At 43.9% G+C, this 21,578-nt stretch overlaps 1 protein-coding gene across 2 annotated transcripts in view; it reads left to right on the top strand.

Moving 5' to 3' along the window:
* The window catches only part of WNT10B (Wnt family member 10B), a 178,764-nt gene that overhangs the window by 85,897 nt on the left and 71,289 nt on the right, over positions 1-21,578 (top strand). For both annotated transcript variants that reach the window (XM_083169076.1, XM_083169077.1), the window contains one exon: positions 18,105-18,229. The gene's annotated coding sequence lies outside the window, so the exon portion shown is untranslated. The remainder of the gene's footprint in view (positions 1-18,104; positions 18,230-21,578) is intronic.

A 21,578-nucleotide genomic window follows, 5' to 3' on the forward strand; every position in this document is an offset into this window, starting at 1 on the left:
GGTCAACAAGGTCAAATGGTCGACACAAGCAAAATGTCAACGCGAAAAAGTCAACATGGAAAAAGGTCAACGTGAGTTTTTCATGATTTTTTTTTTAAACAGACTTGTTCATTCTTTACCATCCCAGTGGGCATAGAAATAGAATAATATGGTGTGCCCGAAGCATAGCGCGCAAGGCAAGGGGACATGATAAACTTACATACGGTATACCCCAAAAAATTAAATACTCATGTCGCCCTTTTTCCACATTGACCCTTTTCATGGCAAACTTTGGCTTGTGTTGACCAATTGACCATGTCGACCTAATACATACCAACTTTTCTCGTGTGTTGATCTTTTGGCTGTCAACCAATGGTGTTCGACCTTTTGACTATACATTGACCTATACATTGTCGACCTTACAACCCGTATCCGGTTGAAAGGAGGGGTTCCATCCTGGCCATAGGCAAAATGAAAGCATTTTTCCTTTCCTGACAAACAACAACAGTGTTTTCAGAGAAGTCACAATGCCAGGCCAGTCAGGCCTAGCCAAGCATTATAAATGATGCAGGTGGTGCTCCCGTCTGCTGGCACTTTCTCAGCATATATTGAAACAAAGATCAGTGATTCAGGAAACCTATAATATGAAATGGGGGGCATATAATTTGAACTGGGATCACAGTGTGTCATAATGTGAATTAGGGGAACACATAGTATGGTATATATTGAAATGGGCATCTACAGTGTGGAATATAATGTGAATTTGGGGTCACACAGTGGTCTTTTTGACCTTTCTGCAGCATTTCACACTGGTTCACCCTCTCATACTGCAAATCCTGCTCTCTCCTGTCCTCCTACCTCACTGACCATTCCTTCTTTGTCTCCTCTCATGACTCCACCTCCCACCCACTCAGGGGCGGATTGGGAATTAAAACCAGCCCGGGAAAAATCTTGAAGCAGCCCTAAGGGGGGGGGTGGCGTGTTGTTGCGCGCCGGAGGCGCGCCCGATTTTTTTAGGGGGCGTGGCCTATCAATATGGGGGTGTGGCCTATTCCAACAAGGCCACGCCCAATTTTTGCCGCTGTGAGGGCATGGCTAGTGGCTCTCTGAGCTGCTGGCTATGTCCCCAGCCCCTCAGGCTGCAGAATAGGCGCATGCGTACAGCGTTTATTCTACAGCCTGTGGGGCTGGGGAGATAGAGATGGGGGGGGGGGGGGGTGACAGGGGGTCTCCCAACACAGTAGAGTGGCAGGGTGGAAGAGGATGCAGGGAGGGAGGGGAGGATGGAGGGTGCCGTAGAATGCTGGGAGGGGAGATGCAGAGTGGCTGAGAACGAAGGGAGTGAGGACTTACACAGGGTGGCACAGGACACAGAATGTGAGGGGGCACGGTGGCACAGGATGCAGGGTAGGAGGGGGAATGCAGAGTGGCAGGGGATGCAGGGAGGGGAGTCCCAAAGTGGTGGAGGAGACAGTGATGCCCATTATACATATGCCACACACCGTGATGCCCATTATACATATGCCACACATCCTGATGCCATTATACATATGCCGCACACTGTGATGCCGATTATACATATGCCGCACACCCTGATGCCCATTATAGATATGCCGCACACCCTGATGCCATTATACATATGCCGCACACCCTGATGCCATTATACATATGCCGCACACCGTGATGCCCATTATACATATGCCGCACACCCTGATGCCATTATACATATGCCGCACACCGTGATGCCCATTATACTTGTGCCGCACACCGTGATGCCCATTATACTTGTGCCGCACACCGTGATGCCCATTATACATATGCCACACACACGTGATGCCCATTATACATATGCCTCACACCGTGATGCCCATTATACATATGCCACACACCGTGATGCCCATTATACATATGCCACACACCGTTATGCCCATTATATATATGGCACACACCGTGATGCCCATTATACATATGCCGCACACAGTGATGCCCATAATACACATGGCACACACCATGATTCCCATTATACATATGCCACACACCGTGATGCCCATTATACATATGGCACACACCGTGATGCCAATTATACATATGCCACACACAGAGATGCCCATTATACATATGTCACACACCGTGATGCCCAATATACATATGTCACACACCGTGATGCCCAATATACATATGTCACACACCGTGATGCCCAATATATATATGCCACACACCGTGATGCTCATTATACATATGCCAAACACTGTGATGCTCATTATACATATGCCTCACACAGTGATGCCCATTATACATATGTCACACACCGTGATGCCCATAATACATATGGCACACACCATGATTCCCATTATACATATGCCACACACCGTGATGCCCATTATATATATGGCACACACCGTGATGCCCATTATACATATGCCACACACCGTGATGCCCATAATACACATGGCACACACCATGATTCCCATTATACATATGCCACACACCGTGATGCCCATTATACATATGGCACACACCGTGATGCCCATTATACATATGCCACACACCGTGATGCCCATCAAATCATGCCCATCCCCAGCACACATTATATACCTGGGAGGCTAGCTGTAGAGCTGTTCCAGGCTCTGCCCATGCTTGGCTGGCTCTTCCTATGGCTGTGGCTGCCAGGCTGCTGCTCTGCTGCTGCTATAGGGAGAAGGCTAGCAGAAGGGTGGGCGGCGCTTCAGAGTGCAGACTGCTGCTCTTTCTTTAATTCTCCTGCTTTGTCAGCGCCGCCCCCTTCCTGTTTTTGATCCCCAGCGCGCAATAAACTCATGCTGCGCTGCCTGCTGGGGATCAATTTAGCAGCCGTGCACACACACACATTCAAAGGGGCCGCGGGAGCTGCTGCGTGCGACCGCGCATGCGCACCAGCCCTCCCGCGGCCATTATCATTGCTGCCATTGACGAGGCCGGCCGCGGCCATCTTAACTGAGGGTAAAGTGCTGCGGCCGCGGCCGCTAACCACGGAGAAGGCGGTCGGGCGGTCCGCGGCCCAGCCAGGGGGAGCGAGCGGCCGCTGCCTGGCTGAAATAGGCCGGCCCACCGGGAAAAAGCCCGGTATCCCGGTGGGCCAATCCGCCCATGCACCCACTTCCACTAACAGTTGGTATCCCCCAAGGATCTGTTCTTGGTCCTCTCTTTTTCTTTCTTTTTACACCGTTCTTAGGTGAGATCATAACAGTAGTTCTTTTGACTTTCAATATGATCTTTATGCCGATGATATTTACATCCATCTTTCCTCCCCTGACCTCTCCTCTGCTGTCTTCACTCATGTCTCTCTGCTATCTCTTCTTGGAAGTCCCAGCACTTCCCTAAACTCTGATCATTGTCCCATCCTCAAGCGTAACCTCACCTCCTACAATTCAATTAACTATTGATGGCTCTACTATCTCCTCTAGCCCCAAGTTCTGTATGCTGCCTTGGAGTAATCCTTGTCTATTCCTCTGATGCAAACCACACATTCAGCACTTCTCACAAACCTACTGGGTTTTTATCTCAAAACTATTTCCAGGATCCTAACCTTTGTCACGTAGGATGCTAATAAGACCCCTATCCACTCTGGTCATCTCCAGTCTGGAACCCTGTCATTTTCTCCTATGTGGAATTCCTATCTCCACTGCAATCTATGCTCAATGCTGCAGCCTGGCTCATCTTATCTTACCAAGTGTACTGCAATATGTCCACCTCTCCTTTCTTACAATTTATTATTTATTTATTAAATTTTCTTATATAGCGCAGCAGATTTCGTTGCGCTTTACAATTGCAGACCGTGATAAAACAAACTGAGTAACAACAGACAGACTTGGAGGTAGGAGAGCCCTGCTGCAAGCTTACATTCTATAGGGACATAGGAGGGAAACACAAGGACAGGCGCCAGTAATAGCATAGCAGTCCCACCAAGTTACAAGTCCAGAAGGGAAGCTATATAAAACATAAGTGCCTCAGAGGGTTATGCGTGTAGAACTTAAATATGATAGGCTTGCCTAAAGAGGTGAGTATTCAGGGAACACTTGAAAGTTTGGAAGCTTACAAGCCATTTACTGTCTCCTCTTCCCTTTCAGAATCCAATTCAAGTTTTTCACACTCACTTACAAAGCCCTAACTCCTCTCTCATTTACATCTGTAACCTTACCTACCTTTATAATCCCACCTCTTCTCTTCACTCTGCTAATGCACTCCCCTTTCCCTGCCTGCTGTTTACTTACTCCCACTCCTACTTCCAAGATTTCTTATGTGCTGCTCCCTATCTCTAGAATTCTTTACCCCTCAGACTCTACACCTCTCTTCAAAAATGCCAACAGGCTCTAAGGACCCATGTGCACATCAAACCAAGCCAACTCTCATCCTAACATTTTGTTAAAAAATTTTGTTTGGCTGCCACGTTTACTGCTGATCATGATGAACACACGCCCCCTCCCCCCCACCACCACCACCCCTCCCAACCATAACCAGCCCCAGGCTCTTTCTAAAAATACAGGGGGAAAAGGACATTTGGCCCCCTTGTACTTAAATGGCCAGCACCGGGCTCTTGGATGGGGTATTTGGGGTCCCCCATGTTTTTGCATCCAGCTCCGGGCTTTGCTAGTCAGTAAGGTACTGTAATGCCAAAGCCTAAGGACACTTTGATAGTGGTCTCTGTGGCCATATCATTACCCCCCATTAGTCAGCCCTGAAGTAGAGGGGAACACTCGATATAAGGGTCCCCCCACCAGGGCATCCAAGGGTGAATGTTTAAGCCCAGGGCTATCCCCAGTAATCCTGAGTGGTGGGTGCCAAGTTGTTAGCATTAAGTATAAAAGTAAGAAATAATATTGTTTTACCTGTGGAATTACAGGTCCCAGCAAGCCTCCCCCACATGCTGGTAGTTGTAAAAGTAAAAGCATGCAGGGCATTAAAGGGCCTGATTATACCTGTATTTCCAACTGTAAAACAAATCTTATAATAAATTGACATATACAATTTGAAAGTAAAGTTTTATTAAACATACATGCATACTCACATACTAATCTCCATCCCACGCAGCTCTTCAGTCCCCTTCTTCAGTAATAATCCAAAATATCTGCTAAAAATGCCAGAAATTTGTTATAAAATTAAAAAAAATTCAAAAATTATTAGATTTCCTATATAAGATAAACATTGCAGGTCATTATGTTTGCGTGCCAATTTTCACACCTATTTTGACAAATTCACTTGGCACTCAAAGGGTTAATAGTGATTTCATTGAAACCACTATAATCGATACAAAGTTGGAGACCCCCATTTTTTATTTACATTTAAAAAAAAAACCTTCTTGTGATGAAAATAAGCTTCTCCAGGACTAATTAGGACCAATAGTTTACCCGGGCGATGAGGACAAGTGACCAGACTCTCCACAATACACGCATCGGTTTTCCAAAAGATGTCACTGACGTTCTTCTAAAGCAGTTGTTCTCAACATCGGTCCTCAGGACCCCCACACATGTTTTCCTGGTCACCTGTGCATTTTTATAATGACAATTGGTGATACAGAGGGCAGCTGCTGGTGACCTAGAAAACATGCACTGTTTGGGTGTCCTGAGGACCGAAGTTGAGAACCACTGTTCTAAAGACAACCTTGAACAAATTAATAACATAGGCTCCTCGGAAGATGTTTAAGGATTAGGATTGGCACGAGGAAAAGAAAACATTTAAGGTTGATCACTCCTACACTTCTCTGCCTGCCATTCCCTGTAACTTACGTCTAAATTTGTTAAAAAGAGAAATCAGGTCATTGAGGTTTTTTTTTTTCCAAATTCTGAAGCACTGATAACAATAATGATGGTTAAAATAGTTGATTAGCTCTAATTTGTCAAATACAGTACTGTGCCACTAAAGCTGTTGGCATAATGGGAACAACAAGTCATCCATTCCCCTGAGTTAAGCAGCTACTCTGTCCTTCCAGCCATGAAAGCACGGAAGATTCAATAAGTATGTTTGATGGCAAAAGGGTTACAGTGGTAGGTATTTGGAAAGCTTTGCTCCACTTCCTAAACTCATGTATAACAGCATCTCAACTTAAAATTCCAACACTGGTAGGTGTCGTTATTCAGTTTAGTTGCGCTATCCCGGATCAGGTTGCTTGAGGATCTGGTAAAGAAAACTCAGGTATGAAGAGACTTCATATAAGGAGTTTATAGCATTGCTGGTTTAATTTATTGCTTGAAGACAAGGAATACAGAAGATCGTCAGAACTGGATGACCTGAACGAGACTATTGAAGTTAAGGTATACAGAATATAAACAGAATAGGGTAATAATAACAAGGACCAACCTTGCGTCCTTATGTTGTTTGTACAGAGCAGCAGTACAGATTCAGTCACATCCACCAAGAAGTGTATTGATTGGCTGATCAGATGCAGATGTAACGTATTATGTTGCTGAAAGTGGTTGTGTATAGAGATGCTGAATTGAATGATCTTCTGTCAGGGATGGTTGAGTAGAGGAAAGGGTATGTACCGTCTCTGTGTATGTCCCCTCTATTGCCATAGTCTAGTGCATACTTGCTGATCTCTGTGCATATGTAGGCAGTTCATTTTTTACAGCGGTTCCTGTACTACAAATGTACAAATCTCAGGGAAAATACAGTAGTGGCAACACCATTGTATGGTGATTTCTGAGGTGCCTGTGCCAATGTAAGTATCGTGTGTGGCCAGTGGGTACAGGGTAAGTGACGTAGACCCCCCCTGGACTTGCACACCCAACACCCATTCTAGAGGCGCACATGTCTTCCGAAATATTATAAGCCCTGCTCTTAGAATCCCACTCCTGAAAAGTAACTAGAATGCTGATTTTATTTTCATTGATACAGTTTTTTAACACTTTCCAGCATAATGAGCAGAACAAACAATTTTTTTCAAGGTGCTTGGAAATCTCCATTCATTGAGGCATGACATGCATTCTTAAACTTGTGCGGTAAGGCCAGCCTTTTGATATATATATTTTTTTATTTTTTTTAGAAATTGACAGTGGGAACCTTCATCATCTTCAGTTGGATCTGATTTCTGGACCCCGATAGAGATCCAGGTTGTAAAAAGAGATCCTTTTTGGATTCCTTTCAGATTCCGCTGACTCCTCATGGGAATGCCTTAAACCTAGTTCTAAAATTGACCTCTACTGATGTAGTGGGATCGCAGGGACAGGTGATCTTCAGATCAGCTGTATCGGCAACTGAGTAAAGTTACTGTATTCTTGTAATGGCAGCAATTTTGTTCTAAATGAATAGTGTGTTATTAGTTGTATTGGGATCTCTATATTTTTATGACTTATATGTATTCTAAAGGGTTCCCAAAACTTTTTACAACCATTGTAGTAGGTTCCTCATTAAAGGATCTCACACTTTTTTTATTGATTCAAATTCTGATGGTCATTAGTTTTCCATAATGCTGTTTTTATACAGCACTCATCCATGGAACCACCTCATGGTGCTATACAGTGCTATAAGTCAAGTAGAAAATAATAGACAATTCTGCCAGAACATCAGTGGAATCCTCATATGACCCTGTCCCTAGTACTCCCCAACTGAAATTCCATTAAACCTTTTTTGTTTTTTTTAAACATATATCTTTCAATGACAGACAAGTTGCATGGAAGAGTTCTATGAAATCCAAAACTTCCCAAAGTCAATGCACTGCAATTATCACAAAGAAAACATCCTTCCTGTATTGAAAAATATCAGTCTCACAAAAGGAAGGTAGATGTAATATATAAGCCTGATCTGTTTCTACCAGGCTTACTACAATCTAATAAAAAACAGTTTCTTGGACAGAAATCCATTTCACATTCTTTCCTAGGGCATGTTCCTCCCCTTACTTAGTTCACAGTTTACAAATCACATGATTGTTCTTGTCCAAACGTCAAATCTGAGAGAACAAATCTTATAACTACATTTTATTATCTCAAACATCCCCTGTAAATCTCAACTTCCTATGTTTCTTAGTGATGAAAAACTTTTAGCCTAAACAAACATAAATTTCCTATACAGTCCTTACCTGCACACAGCATAAATCAGTTTCTCTGTTTAACCCTTACATTGTATTATATTCACAGATGTAATAATTCACTGCTGCTCCTGTCAGAGCCTGTCCTACCTGCTGACATAGCAAAGAGAGCAGAGCTGGACATTGTACCCTTACTTCTTCTTCTAGCCGGGGCCGTTGTAGCACCCTAGACAACATTTTATTCTATTGCAGCCCCAAACCCACACTGCCACCAATACCTAATTTTCAGCCCCTCAAGGGGAAGTGTGGATGTGGCACCTTGGAAGTTCAACAGCTGCCACCTGCATTAATTATGTACAACAAGGATATCTTGCTCATAGACAGCCTTAATTTTGTGATAGGCAGAATTGGTGGTGCTCCCCCCCTTGACACATGAGACTTTGCACAAGAGGCCAAAGGCTGAGAAGCTTGTCCTGAGCTCTGATTGATGGAGTTCATCACGTGCTTCTCAGGCCCATGGAAGACAGCAGCAGCAGTGGCCTTGCCATGGGAGGGTTTTTAATCAGAGGCAGCACTGAGCCTGTGAGTTCTCCTACAGAGTAATGTAGAAAGGGACAAACACAGGAGTATAGGAAGCACAAAACCAATTTAATAACTCCTATTATATTCAAGGCAATCAGTGAATCAGAGTTTAAAATAACTTAAGGGCAGATATAAGGCCATGGGTGTTAATACCACAAGGAAGTGTGTGTGTGTGTGTGTGTGTGTGTGTGTGTGTGTGTGTGTGGGGGGGGGGGGGGGGGGGGGGGGGGGGGGGGAATAAACATCCTCATTTTAAACATAGTAAAAGGTGATTCCATGCTGAGACTTGTAGTGCCATGCAGGATAATGAAAAATGTATGTACATTAGCAGATTTTTTGCTAATTATTACTTATGAATGTAGTATTGAAAGTCAAAGTCTGGGCATCTAATGAGCTGGCGCATGCATGTGCTCCTTGACACCTAACTGGCCTAGCAAATGATAAGCCTTCTGTTCCTCTATCTGGAAGCATCACTTAACAGCCCAGTGGCAAATATTGAATAGATAGTTGGAAGGAAGAATGTTTCTCATTGTACTGACCATAGGCAGGCATAGATATAATAAAAGCAGGTCTGGAAACCGGAAATTGCCGATATGGCAGAGAAACAGGATGCAGTTGGCAGGTCGACACTCAATAGCTCAACCACTGTTGGTTGACATGGTCAAAATGTTGACACAAGCAATAGGATGGTATGGGAAAGGTTGACGTGAAAAGGTCGACATTTTTTTTCCCTTCAAAATAAGGTATTTTTCCATACATAGAGATAGATTATAATAGTGTGCCAAGAGCAGTTAGGCACCATGCCCGAAGCATGGGAAGCAAAGCAAGCCATGCGAGGGGACGCATTACACCTATATGGTGTCTATGTCAACCTATTTGGACATAGACACCCCAAAAAAAAGAGAAAAAACTCACGTCAACCTTTTTATTCTGACCATTTGCCCATGCTGACCTAAGCCATGTCGACCTTTAGCATGTGTCAACCTATGGCCTGCCGACTAATGGTGGTCAACCCATTGAGTGCCAACCTAATTACTGTCGACCCTATGACCCATACCCAGAGAAATAAGGATCCAAATGTAATAGGCACTGATTTGCTGGCCACAGCAAAATAGCAAAAAACATCCAGGTTTTGGCTTAAACATACCTCCCAGCTTTTGTAAATAAAGAGTAGTGACCATCGCACACCCGAAATTAGAGGTAGTGGTATCACAGTTAGGGGGCGTATCCCACTAGCATGCTGCTGCCTGGGATGTATGTAATACTACTTTCAGACTGCAAATGCGTGTCGCACACGGGATCAGGACACGGGTCCCATCCCCAGAGCAACACGGCATATGCGGTCTGAAAGTTCAGACACAGACACGGCATATTGCCGAGTCGTGACGTCACATGGGGCGGAGCTGGGCGGCGGTGCGCGTCATTGGGGGCTTGGGAGGAGGCAGTACTTGTAGCTGACAGTGCTGCCTCCTCCATACTGTGAACGGGACACGGGTTGCTCGACCCAGGCACCCGTTCACACTGCACTTGACACGGGTCATAGCAGTGTTCAACCCTGGTCAATACCAGGGTTGAACACCCGTGTTGCTCGACCCGTGGTGGCCTTTTCAGACCGCACCTTGACCCGTGTTGGGGCCGTAAAAAGACGGCAATAACCCGGGTCTAGAGTGCGGTCTGAAAGCGGTATAAGTCTTTTTGGCCAGGCTTTATATTTACAACGCAGTGACCAGTGCTCAGTATGACTATGCATTAAGCAAAACTGCAAATACTACCAATATGATAGAGGCCTTTTTGTGTTTGGGATATTTTACACTTACTATGCGCTTGATCTTCAATTACCAGCATTTCTCCTCTAACTGCAGAATATGTAAATGTAATGCCTTGTAATGACTTGATCGAAAAATGCCAGAGGTGAAATGTGCACTTGTCAACTTGTTATGATATGTTATACTTATGCTTGTCTTTTAAACTGCTGCTGTCCTTTGCGCACATTAGACATATGGTAAGAGTAACTTTCTTAGATTCAGCATATATCATACAGATATTTGATAGAAGTAAATGCTACAGGGGGTATACAAGAAAGGTAACGTCATTCCCTCTTAGGTTTCCCGCCTACACAGACAGATGGAGGAAACAGGGATATAAGTGAAGAATCAGGACCTTATTTTCTCAACCACAAAAAAAAAAAACTAAACTTTAAGATACAGTGCTAGTAGAGTGTTTCTATATCAGCAGGACATAGCAGCAGGCCACTGTATTGAATTTTCTTTTGACACCCTAACATTGTATTTATTGGCAAAATAGGGGACTTCATGCTACTGTAACTGGATGTACGTTCCTCTACATGAATAGTATCATTCATTCTAATATTGTATGTTTTGAACCTAGCGCTTACACCGTGTAACCTTCTGGGAGGACCACATTAGCAGCACTGAAGAAGGAGATGCACTAAAAGGAATGACCATCCAGTCTGCAGAAATGGAATGTCAACTGACTATTAATGGAGCAGATTGAATTTTTCTGTATATTTCATAGTGTTACACCGATGCACTATGCACAAACAGGGCTTTAGTAACGACCTGAAAGTGAAAGTGAGTGGAGACAGGAAAGGGCCAGACTATACCAGCACGGAAGCATGCCCCCAGCCATTCCTCACATTGCCACACTTGTGAAAGCAAGAGAGGAGCAAGAAGAAATACGGAAAAGGAAGAGGAGGAAGAAAGGGAACCAGTTCTATAATAATATCCCTTTCACACTGGCTACACGGCAAGTACCCAGAATTTTTGAGTGTCAGGTCATTTTGCCGGGTGCAGCCAGACCCCAATTCACACCACCCACAAATTACCGGGTTAAAGCTTTTCAACCCGGGAATTTGCTGAATTTTTATTTTTCTGTGGTGTGAAAGGGTCAACACGGGTCTTAAATCAAAGCTCACCAACCGTTGGTCAAGACCTGGGTCGGAGTGCCGGTATTTAAGACCCGTGTTGACCCTTTCACACCAAAGAAAAAAAATATTTTTTTCAGCAAATTTTCAGGTTGTAAAGCTTTAACCCAGTAATTTGCTTCTGGTGTGAAAGGGGTATAAGTAATGTAAGAGGGATATAGGGAATATCTAAATGACATGTTCAAATAAATACTGGGGTGGAGGATGCTGAATGTTGTGTTTGGCATATATAGATGTAGACAAGCCCAAATGAAAAAATACATAGGGGATAAAAGCAGACCATGCACAAATAAATAAAAAAGGATTAGTCAAAAGCATTGGATGTATAAATTAATATTGAATAAGTTAAGGACTAACATACAAATACAGTAGATCTTATGGTACTATAATACAGATTTCCATAGCCAAAATTTCTAAAAACCAGAATATTTCAAAATACTGATTTTTTTTTTAAGCTCGACCAAGATAGTGACACTTTAGCTTTCTAATAGTTTAGTGTACAAAAATGTTTAATGCATAACATAATTACAAATATTTGATAAAATAATGCTCTGGCTATGTGTATAAGGTGTTTACATAAATTAATTTTGTTTATGTACGCAAACTGGTTGTATGCAAACTGGTTTTTATACCATCTATGGTAACCACCAATGACGCCATCAATTGTTATTACAACAATGGTAACCACTAAGGGCCATCCCTAATGCAGCAACAGGAAGCCAGTCAGCAACAGTAGCCCAGTCCCCTTACTTGCCTTGGCAGCTGGTCAGTTAGTGAAGGACAAGGACAGAAGCTGCTGAAAGTATGAAAATACATGGAGCTGCATGAACTGCATTCCCTATAATATAAGTAAGCATTTATTCACTTCAAGTATATAGAGTACTGTCAGAAACCACGGTGCGCGTTCGCTTCGGCGCACGCGTCCGCGTTCCTTACCCGCTCACTGGTGTGCCCGTGTACTTTTCATGGCAGGATCTTAGTGGCATTACCCTGAACTATTGCCAGCATTCCATGCCACATGGGTGCCACCATGACACCTGCAGTCACATTAATCTGTTGTCCAAGGATTTCCCTGTGACCTTGTTGCTCTGACCTGTGCACTGACCCATGTGACCAAAGGTGTGCACAGGTACTTCCTGGACTTAAATGCTGCTGCAGCTTGCAGCCAATCACAGACCAGCAGGGGGGATATAGCTAAGGCCTCTGGCCCATTACCCCTGCCTTGAACAACTTGGCTGATCCCTGTGTTTATCCAGTCCTCAGCATTCCAAGGCTCCAGGATCCTGCCAAGAGACACTGTGGTTACCCAGTGTAAAACCCTGAGCAACTATAGATTTTAAGCTTGCAAGCAGGGCCCTCCTACCTCCATGTCAGTTTGTATCTACCCAGTTTGTTTAATCACTATTGTTTCCAATTGTAAAGTGCAATGGAATATGCTGCACTATATAAGAAACTGTAAATAAATCACTAACCTGCTGCTGTCATCTGCTGTTAATACTAAAGCTCCCTGGCTCTCCTCACCTGCCAGGTTACATTCCTCACTGTCTACCATCACCAGCTCCCAAGGGAAGAGGATAAACCACTCCAGTGTCTTCCACCAGAGTTTGCTATTGCCCTTAAAGGGCCATACCACCTTTTGACTCCCAAGTCAACACAGGCGTCAACTCTCCAGTTTCCTATCAACTCCCGTGTCGGCTTCCAGGCCGTCAACAGCCGTGTAGGCTCCCAGCTCTTGTCGACTTCCAGGTCATCAATACCCCTCCGGTTCCCAGGCCGTCTACAGTACTGTGTTGACTCCCAGGTCGTCAACACTCCCTCCGGCTCCCAGGCTGTCTACAGTGCCATGTCAGCTCCCAGGCCATCAACCTTCTGTGTCGGCTCCCAGGCCGTCGGCTACCCATCGGTTCCCAAGCCACTGTTATCATTCCGGCCTCCCAGGCCAGCGCAGACTAAGTATCCAGTAGCAAGTTCCAAGCTCCAAGCTCACTGCCACTACTCAACGTCCATCTCCCGTGACTAGCCAGTTAACTGTGGGGAACTCAGGTCAGAGGGCCGCGACCTCGCCACCGAACTAACACTGGGCCACTGCTGCCACAGCCGGGAACACCAGAGACCTGAGCCCTGACAAGTACAAGTATAATAAAAGCAATATCAAAATACTGGCAAAATAAAGCATGTTTATTATATATATATATATATATATATATATATATATATATATATATATATATATATATATATATATATATATATATATATATATATAGAAAGAAAAAGGTGTAGAGGTGCGCTCAGAAGGTGATATCACCAATCAACAGTTGTAAAAATACAAAATTTATTTCGTACAATAAAACGATTTAAAATACATTTATGAATGGTTTACAGAAATAATTGATGAATCGTTGTACTTCATAATGATTCCAAACAAAGGTGTAGAATGAGCATGCGAGATAACCCTACGCGTTTCGTCCACTAGGGACTTCCTCAGGGGTAGTACACCAAGATCTATGGAATCTTTATATACTAACATACAAGTACATAGAAGCAAACTCTTTACGAGTTTTATAAGGAAGGTGTGGTCACCGTGGTGAGTCAGAAGACCCTGTAGTGCTTCCACTATAACAAGCAACGGTATCAGAATAAAAGGCGAAATGGCACACCTCTCCGACTGATGTCTAATTCAGATATATAGTTGATTCCGAATCAGCTATCGCAGTATGGACAAGCATATATATATATATATATATATAGCAAAGGAAATGTAGATGGCAATCTCAAGGTTGTACAAATTCTGCGCGGCGGCAGCAATGATGAAATAAAAGTATAACACAGGCTAGACACACAAGCCTGTGTTGATTCTTTTATTTCATCATTGCTGCCGCCGCGCAGAATTTGTACAACCTTGAGAGTGCCATCTACATTTCCTTTGCTACATCTTTTCTTCTGAAAATTGAAAGGCACCTCAAGTATTTGCACCTACAAGGACGAGTGCCGGGACCCCCTTGTCCTATATATATATATATATATATATATATATATATATATATATATATATATATATATATATATATATATATATATATATATATAAAAATAGAATATGCAATTGTGGTGTGGCGCCTATAATTAATATATAAAGTCCATATATATGGTTATCCCAATGTACAGTGAAGCAGACCAGAGGGTTTCGTCCAATTTCTTGTTTATTTAATATCCTTCAAATTTGTCACCGGCAAAGCGGCGAGAAATGTTCCAACGCGTTTCGTCTAAAGCGACTTCATCAGGGGTAACATCACAAATTCTTTTTTTAAATAGGAGAAAAATTACTCCTCCAATAAATATCGGGGAGAAGGAACAGTTCTTCTAAACCACTTTTCGCTTTATCTCTATAGAGTGGAATAGGAGCGAATAATATGCTTAATAGTATACAAGTGTGTGAACACCATTAAAATTCTAGGAAAATGTTGTCTGTCAGCTGTCCTTCCCTGTTGGAGATAGGAACTCATAGAGAGAGGTGCACGCTCCTCCAGGGACAGACCGAGGGGCAGACCGTGGAGACGCCGTGGAGCCGATCCTGAACATTCGGGCACATCGTCAGCGAGTGACTCCGACCGGGCCACACACCCCTCCACATCCACCTCCAGTTCACAGAGACCCCCTTTAGGGGCAGCCACCAGGACCCGCACAGGTGCAGCAAGCGTCGTACCAGACGGGGTTTACAATGGCAAAGGATACGGAAGAGGGAAACAAAATCCCAGAACCTAGTATTCAATCTGTCCAAAAGAGAACTGTCCAAAGCTGAAATAGCAGTTCTCAATCGTGGACTTTCCTTCGTTCCCACCAACCAGCACAATCGGTTTGGCAGCAAAGTGGAAATGTACAAATTCGGGCGCTCTCTCCGTCTAAAGGAACACTTTGGTGATACCATCTCTATCTCTCCCATGTTACCAGCAGGACTTCGGACAGCGTCTGTCTTTGATCCACCATCTAGCAATCATGCGATCAAAAGCTACAGCAATCTACTTGACACAAAGGCGTGTGCCAATCCCCCCACCATGGCTACTGGACATACAAACCTTTCTAAAACTGAACGGAATGCTTTAAAAGCACTCACCACATACAATGATATCATAATACGTCCGGCGGACAAAGGTGGAGCGGTGGTTGTCCTTGATCTGGACTTTTATAAACAGGACATATATACGCAATTGGCTGATGCCAGCGTTTACCGTAAATTGGACAGAGACCCCACTCCACTATTCAAGAAAGAACTTGATGGAATCCTTGCAGACGCAGTTTCCAACAATATTATACCGCAATGCTGCAAAGATGCCTTACAAGTAGCAACACCTGTCATCCCGCTGCTGTACACTTTACCCAAACTTCACAAAAACGCGACTTCCCCACCAGGCAGACCGATCATCTCGGCCCGGGGATCGCTATACCATTCCATTTCCCAATATTTGGATGCCTTCCTGCAACCAGTGGTACAAGAACAGGCAGGATACCTAAAGGACACAACCAGCTTCATCCTGCAGCTTCAGGCGTTACCTCCTCTACCCCCGAACAGCAGCCTCTGCACCCTCGACGTGGTGAGCTTATACACCAACATTCCCCACGATCGAGGGTTGGCAGCTACACGCAAATTAATCTGCAACAGTGATAAATACATGGGCCCAGATGTCAACTTCTACCTACAACTTTTGGAGCTGACCCTCACACGAAACTATTTTCTATTTAACGGGGAATTCTTCCTGCAGCTCAAAGGCTGTGCTATGGGGAGTTGTGTGGCGCCGACATACGCTAACGCGTTTATGTTTGAAATTGAAAGAAACCTGATCCTATCACAGCCCCTCATCGCGGAGCATCTTGCCATCTACCTCCACTACATAGATGACGTCTTCTTAATTTGGACAGGTCCAGCTCATCTATTAGCATCTACCATCAATCACCTGAACGAGCTTGACCCCAACATCAAATTTACCTCTTGCAGCAGTACCACCTCCATCAATTATCTTGATGTTGTTGTCACAATCACGGATGTTGGTCTAGCAACAAATCTATACCATAAGCCCACAGACCGTAACACGCTTCTGGCCGCAGCCAGCCATCACCCTTCGTCATTGAAAAAAGGCTTACCGTATTCCCAACTACTCAGGGTAAGACGAATCTGCAGCTCCGACGAAGAAGCGCTTATTCAAATGGACTTAATGATCCTTAAGTTTGCTGATCGTGGTTATAACTGGGCACAATTAATCCAAGCTAAAAAGAAAGCTCTATCAATCCCAAGAGTGGACACTCTGACTGTCAGACCTAAGGAGAAACTGCCACAGGGAAGACTGCCTTTCATTAACACCTTTTCCACAGCCACGAAAGAACTGGTACATACTGCCAAACAGTTCTGGCCGATCATCACCATGGACCCGCATCTTCCATCCTTAAAAAATTCCAGCATATTACCTTGTTACAAGAGGGGTTGTAACCTCAGAGACATGCTCGTTAAAAATGATGTCGCACTGATGAGCCCCTCAACTAATCCCCACTTTCTTACACGCAAACCAGGCAATTACAAATGCACTGGATGCATAACATGCAAATTCCTGGAAACTGGCCCTTCGTTCAAACACCCTCATTCCGGCTGTTCCATCAAACTACATCATGTACTCACCTGCACGAGCAGGTACGTTGTCTATGCAATCCGCTGTCCGTGTGGCCTTATCTACGTCGGCAAGACCACCCGCACCTTCAAGGAGCGGATGGCAGCACATTGTTCATCTATTAAACTTGCCCTGGAAGGAGCCGTGTCGGATCAACCAGTGGCACGACACTTCAAAGACTCAAGGCATCCCCTGCCATCGTTACGTTACTGGATGGTCGACCAGGTCGCTCCATCTCCCAGGGGTGGTGATCGCGGGAAAGCGCTTCTCCAGCGAGAAGCGGCATGGATTTTCAGGCTCAACACGATAGCCCCGGCCGGGCTCAACGAATATCTTTCCCTTACCTGTTTCCTCTAATTCCCTGGTCCCTTGGACTTGCCACTACCGTGACTCAGTAACTGCAACCTTAACGGAAGCCTCCTGTCTTACAGCGATTCATACGCTTTTCTTGACTTTCTTATCGACGCATATGTCGACTGTTACTACATGTCGACTGCCAACACCGTTGGTCATGCTTTTGCTATATTGTTCTGCCCGCATCCTTATCTGTCTTTACCCCGACTCCCTGTCTGTTATATTATCTAGCCTACCGTGATTACAATTTGTCATTGACATTTATACATGCATGTCTTTTGGGACATTTCGCTGCGGTTTCTCTCCCCTTTTTGACTGTACCCCTATCCGGCTACATCCCGCTCCCTTGTCTGTGTATACACCTGTACTTTGCGATTATACGCTGCCTTATTTCCTTGAAGGCTTTTCATTCGCTTATTATTGGTTTTCGTGTACACTGCAGTTATGCTCAATTTCAGTTGTGCTATGTACCCTTTCTGTGATTCTTTCCCCCCTCCCTTTATCCGTGGAGCACTTTTTACATTATACATGCGCCTCATCATGTTGTATTTCATTTGGGTTTTTTCACTATATGTACATGTTTTAACAGGTTACCATGGCGACGCGTCTTCCCCGGTGTAGGTGAGCGTCATGATCACGTCATCACCGGCCGACGGCGCCTGACTATGGAGTACCTGTCGTCCTACTGTGCACGGGGGTGGGAAACTTATATAGGTAAGTCATTCATGTTCTTTCTTTGTACTCTGACGAAGGATTATTAAATCCGAAACTAGTAAGCACCTAAGCTGTGTGTGGTGTCAGCTCTTTGATTCTTTCGTACCAAGTCCCCATCGAGTGCCGCCAGCACCATCTCCTACGCTATATATATATATATATATATATATATATATATATATATATATATATATATATATATATATAATATATATATCCAATTATGCCGGCACTCCAATATCACAACTGCTCCGGTGCCACTTCAGTAAATCATATACGGTCCAAGGAAAGAGCAGTCAGGAGACTTTGCAACAATTCAAAAAGTCTGTATTGGAAGGTAGATGAACGTTTTCGTCTTCCTCAGTAGGTATCTGTAGGAAGGGCCTTAGGTCCTGAAAACGTTCATCTACCTTCCAATACAGACTTGTTGAATTGCTGCAAAGTCTCCTGAGTGCTCTTTTCTTGGACATATATATGTATGTATATTGATATGCGTTCTCCAGCCATGATCCCCCCCACACACACAGCTATTCAGGTTGGATGCCTGCGGTCCCTAATCCGGCCCCGACAAGAACCAGCTATCATGCTCGCCTAATCCATCTTTATGCCAATAAATGTAATAAACATTGTTTCACCTAATGTTATCACTTTTTTAATGATGCTCAGTTAGATTTTGGAAGCAATTAATTTGAACAACTTGATTGTGTCTATTCCTATCATAATAATGCATGCCCGTACTTTCCATATGGGAAAAATCATACAATGTTTATTCACATGCTGTGCAGGTGAGGTCACCCTAAATATACTACTAATTACTAATGCCATATGAATGGTATCAAGATTCATCTGAAAATATCCTACAAAGGGAGCGCATTGCTTACACAGGATTTACAGCAGCTTCCATCTCCCTCCATGACACCAACTGCATGTATTTGCTGCAAGCTGCGGAAGAGCCCCGGTGGGCCCTGGGGCTTAGCCATTAATGGAACATTAACTTTGTAGATCAACAATATTCAAATGAGTCATTGTTCTTCGCAACAGCCAAAACAAACAGAGGGAGGGAGCATGCCTCAACTCTGACTTTGGCCCAAGCATATATGAAATTTAATTATTCTTTCCATAGAAGGGGAAACCCATAGGGAAGGTTCCCCTAATGTCACACCCATGGAACATGCAGCCACTTTATTATACATACAATGCAGGCAACACCCATCATGCTTATGTAACGTGAGTAAAATAAATTCAGCAAGGAATACTTCTAGCAGCTTACATAAATAAGGATTGTCTAGTAAGCAAGTACACGTCCAAAACTGTTTTATTGTCGATCTGATTGGACAATGCCTTCCCTTTTATAAGTGTCATTCCCATTTCCTGTTGTATGTTTTCAATTCTTTTAAAATGATATACAGTATATACTTTATCGGTGTAAAGTGGATTATTCTGAAATATAGAAGAAAAATGTATTAATCTCTTTAGGTGATAGAATTTTATGAACATAAAAAGTAATTTTAACAGATCAACCCTTACCATAATCAAAATGTATGTCACTACATTCATACCAATACAAAATAAAGCACTACAGATGGGGCAGGTCCCATCCTTGCTGGCGGGTCGCCAGAACGTACGCGCTGGCGACCCGCCAGCAGCCACGCCAGCGAGGAGACTGAGACGCGCGTGCGTCTCACGCGCACGCGCGTCTCAGTCTCCGTCGCTAGCGCGACGGAAACCCTGTCCGTCTCCGCCTCAGGGAGACGGACAGGGTTAGGGGGGGTTAGGGGGGGTGTGGGCAGGCGGCGGGGACCCCGGGTTACCGCCGGCAAGCCGGCGGGGACCCGGGGAAACGTATGGAAGCGCCGTCGGAAGGGGACGCGCGCGCCTCTCGTGCGCGCGCGTCCCCTTCTCACCATCGCCATGGCGATGGCGGGGGATGGCGGCTGGCGACGCCAGCGCCATCCCCTGCCAAGATGGGAGAAGACCCATCTGTATGTAAAATAACTACCGGTACATACAGTATAGTTTGTTTTAGTTTATTAGATTATTCTATTATTATTATTATTATTATTATTATTATATTATGATATATAATATTCAAGTTATTAAATAGTCAGGTTCACTAACTTCAATATTTAGAAATCTGGCGTAATAGACATAGAGATGCCATCAGTCAATTTGCGGGCAAACATCCTGCTCAACTAAACACAAGCAGGGGGGAATCTTATGGATAAGATAGAAAATCTGGCTGTAATGAATTATATTATTTAAAGATGTGTTTAGGCTGCACCCCCATATATGGAACATATTGAGCCCCAATGTGAAGTACCATGTCTGGCCTATATATGGCCTGATTGAAAGGTGCATGCAGATCACTTGTAACTGTCATTTCAAATGACAAAGAGTTTAAGCATTGTTCTGGTGCACTACCATACTTTGCCTACCCTACAAGCCCACTTTGCATATCAGGTGGATGGATCACGCCACCATGTTCGCAACACTGACTACTTGAGAAGCCTCTGCGTAGCTCACAGCTACTACCATGAAGCATTCCAAAGTTATGGCTAATATGGCTGCTGTGTTGTAGACAAAATACACCCATGACACCCCCATAACATGCTCCTCTATTGGCAAAGTCTTTAGGTCACCTCCCAGCCATTACCAAGTAATAGCAATGTCATACGTAAATGCATATACCATTGCACTGTGTTCCAGTAAGGAATTTTCTGAGCTGCACATTTGTACTTTGCTGATTATAGGAATAAAAATAGAATTGTGCAAAAAAGTCTCTTTAAACACCATAATACACCTTGCAGTGCAAAAATGGTAGAAATAACATGACCTGTTTAAAGCGCAGTTCTCATTGTTGCTGGGCATCAGAAACAGAATCTGAAAAATAAAGGTCTACTTCTCCCTCCACAGGGAACGCGTATAGACCATAAGAACACAGAACAATAATAGTGCAGCACATTTGATATAATAAAAGGTTTAATCCAGTGGTTCCCAAACTGTGTGCCGTGGCTCCCTGGGGTGCCTCGGGACACATGCAGGGGTGCCGCGGCTAGGTGGTCCAGGACCAACTCAAACTATTAATGGTTAATTATTTAGGAGCAAAGCCAGTGCTGGTGGCTGCCAATCATAGAATCTGTACAAACAGAAGCAAATCCTGCCCTTTACCACATAACTGCCTCTAAGAATCGCATATAAACCCAATCTAATAAAAAAAATTTGGACCTAGGGGTGCCGTGAAAAAAATTCTGATTCTCTAGGGTGCCGTGAATCAAAAAAGATTGGGAACCTCTGGTTTAATCAATAATGAACTTACAATATAAAGATGATAAAAGCATAAACTGATAAC

Source organism: Crinia signifera, chromosome 2, assembly GCF_055691185.1.
Source record: "Crinia signifera chromosome 2, ASM5569118v1, whole genome shotgun sequence".
Taxonomy (NCBI): domain Eukaryota; kingdom Metazoa; phylum Chordata; class Amphibia; order Anura; family Myobatrachidae; genus Crinia; species Crinia signifera.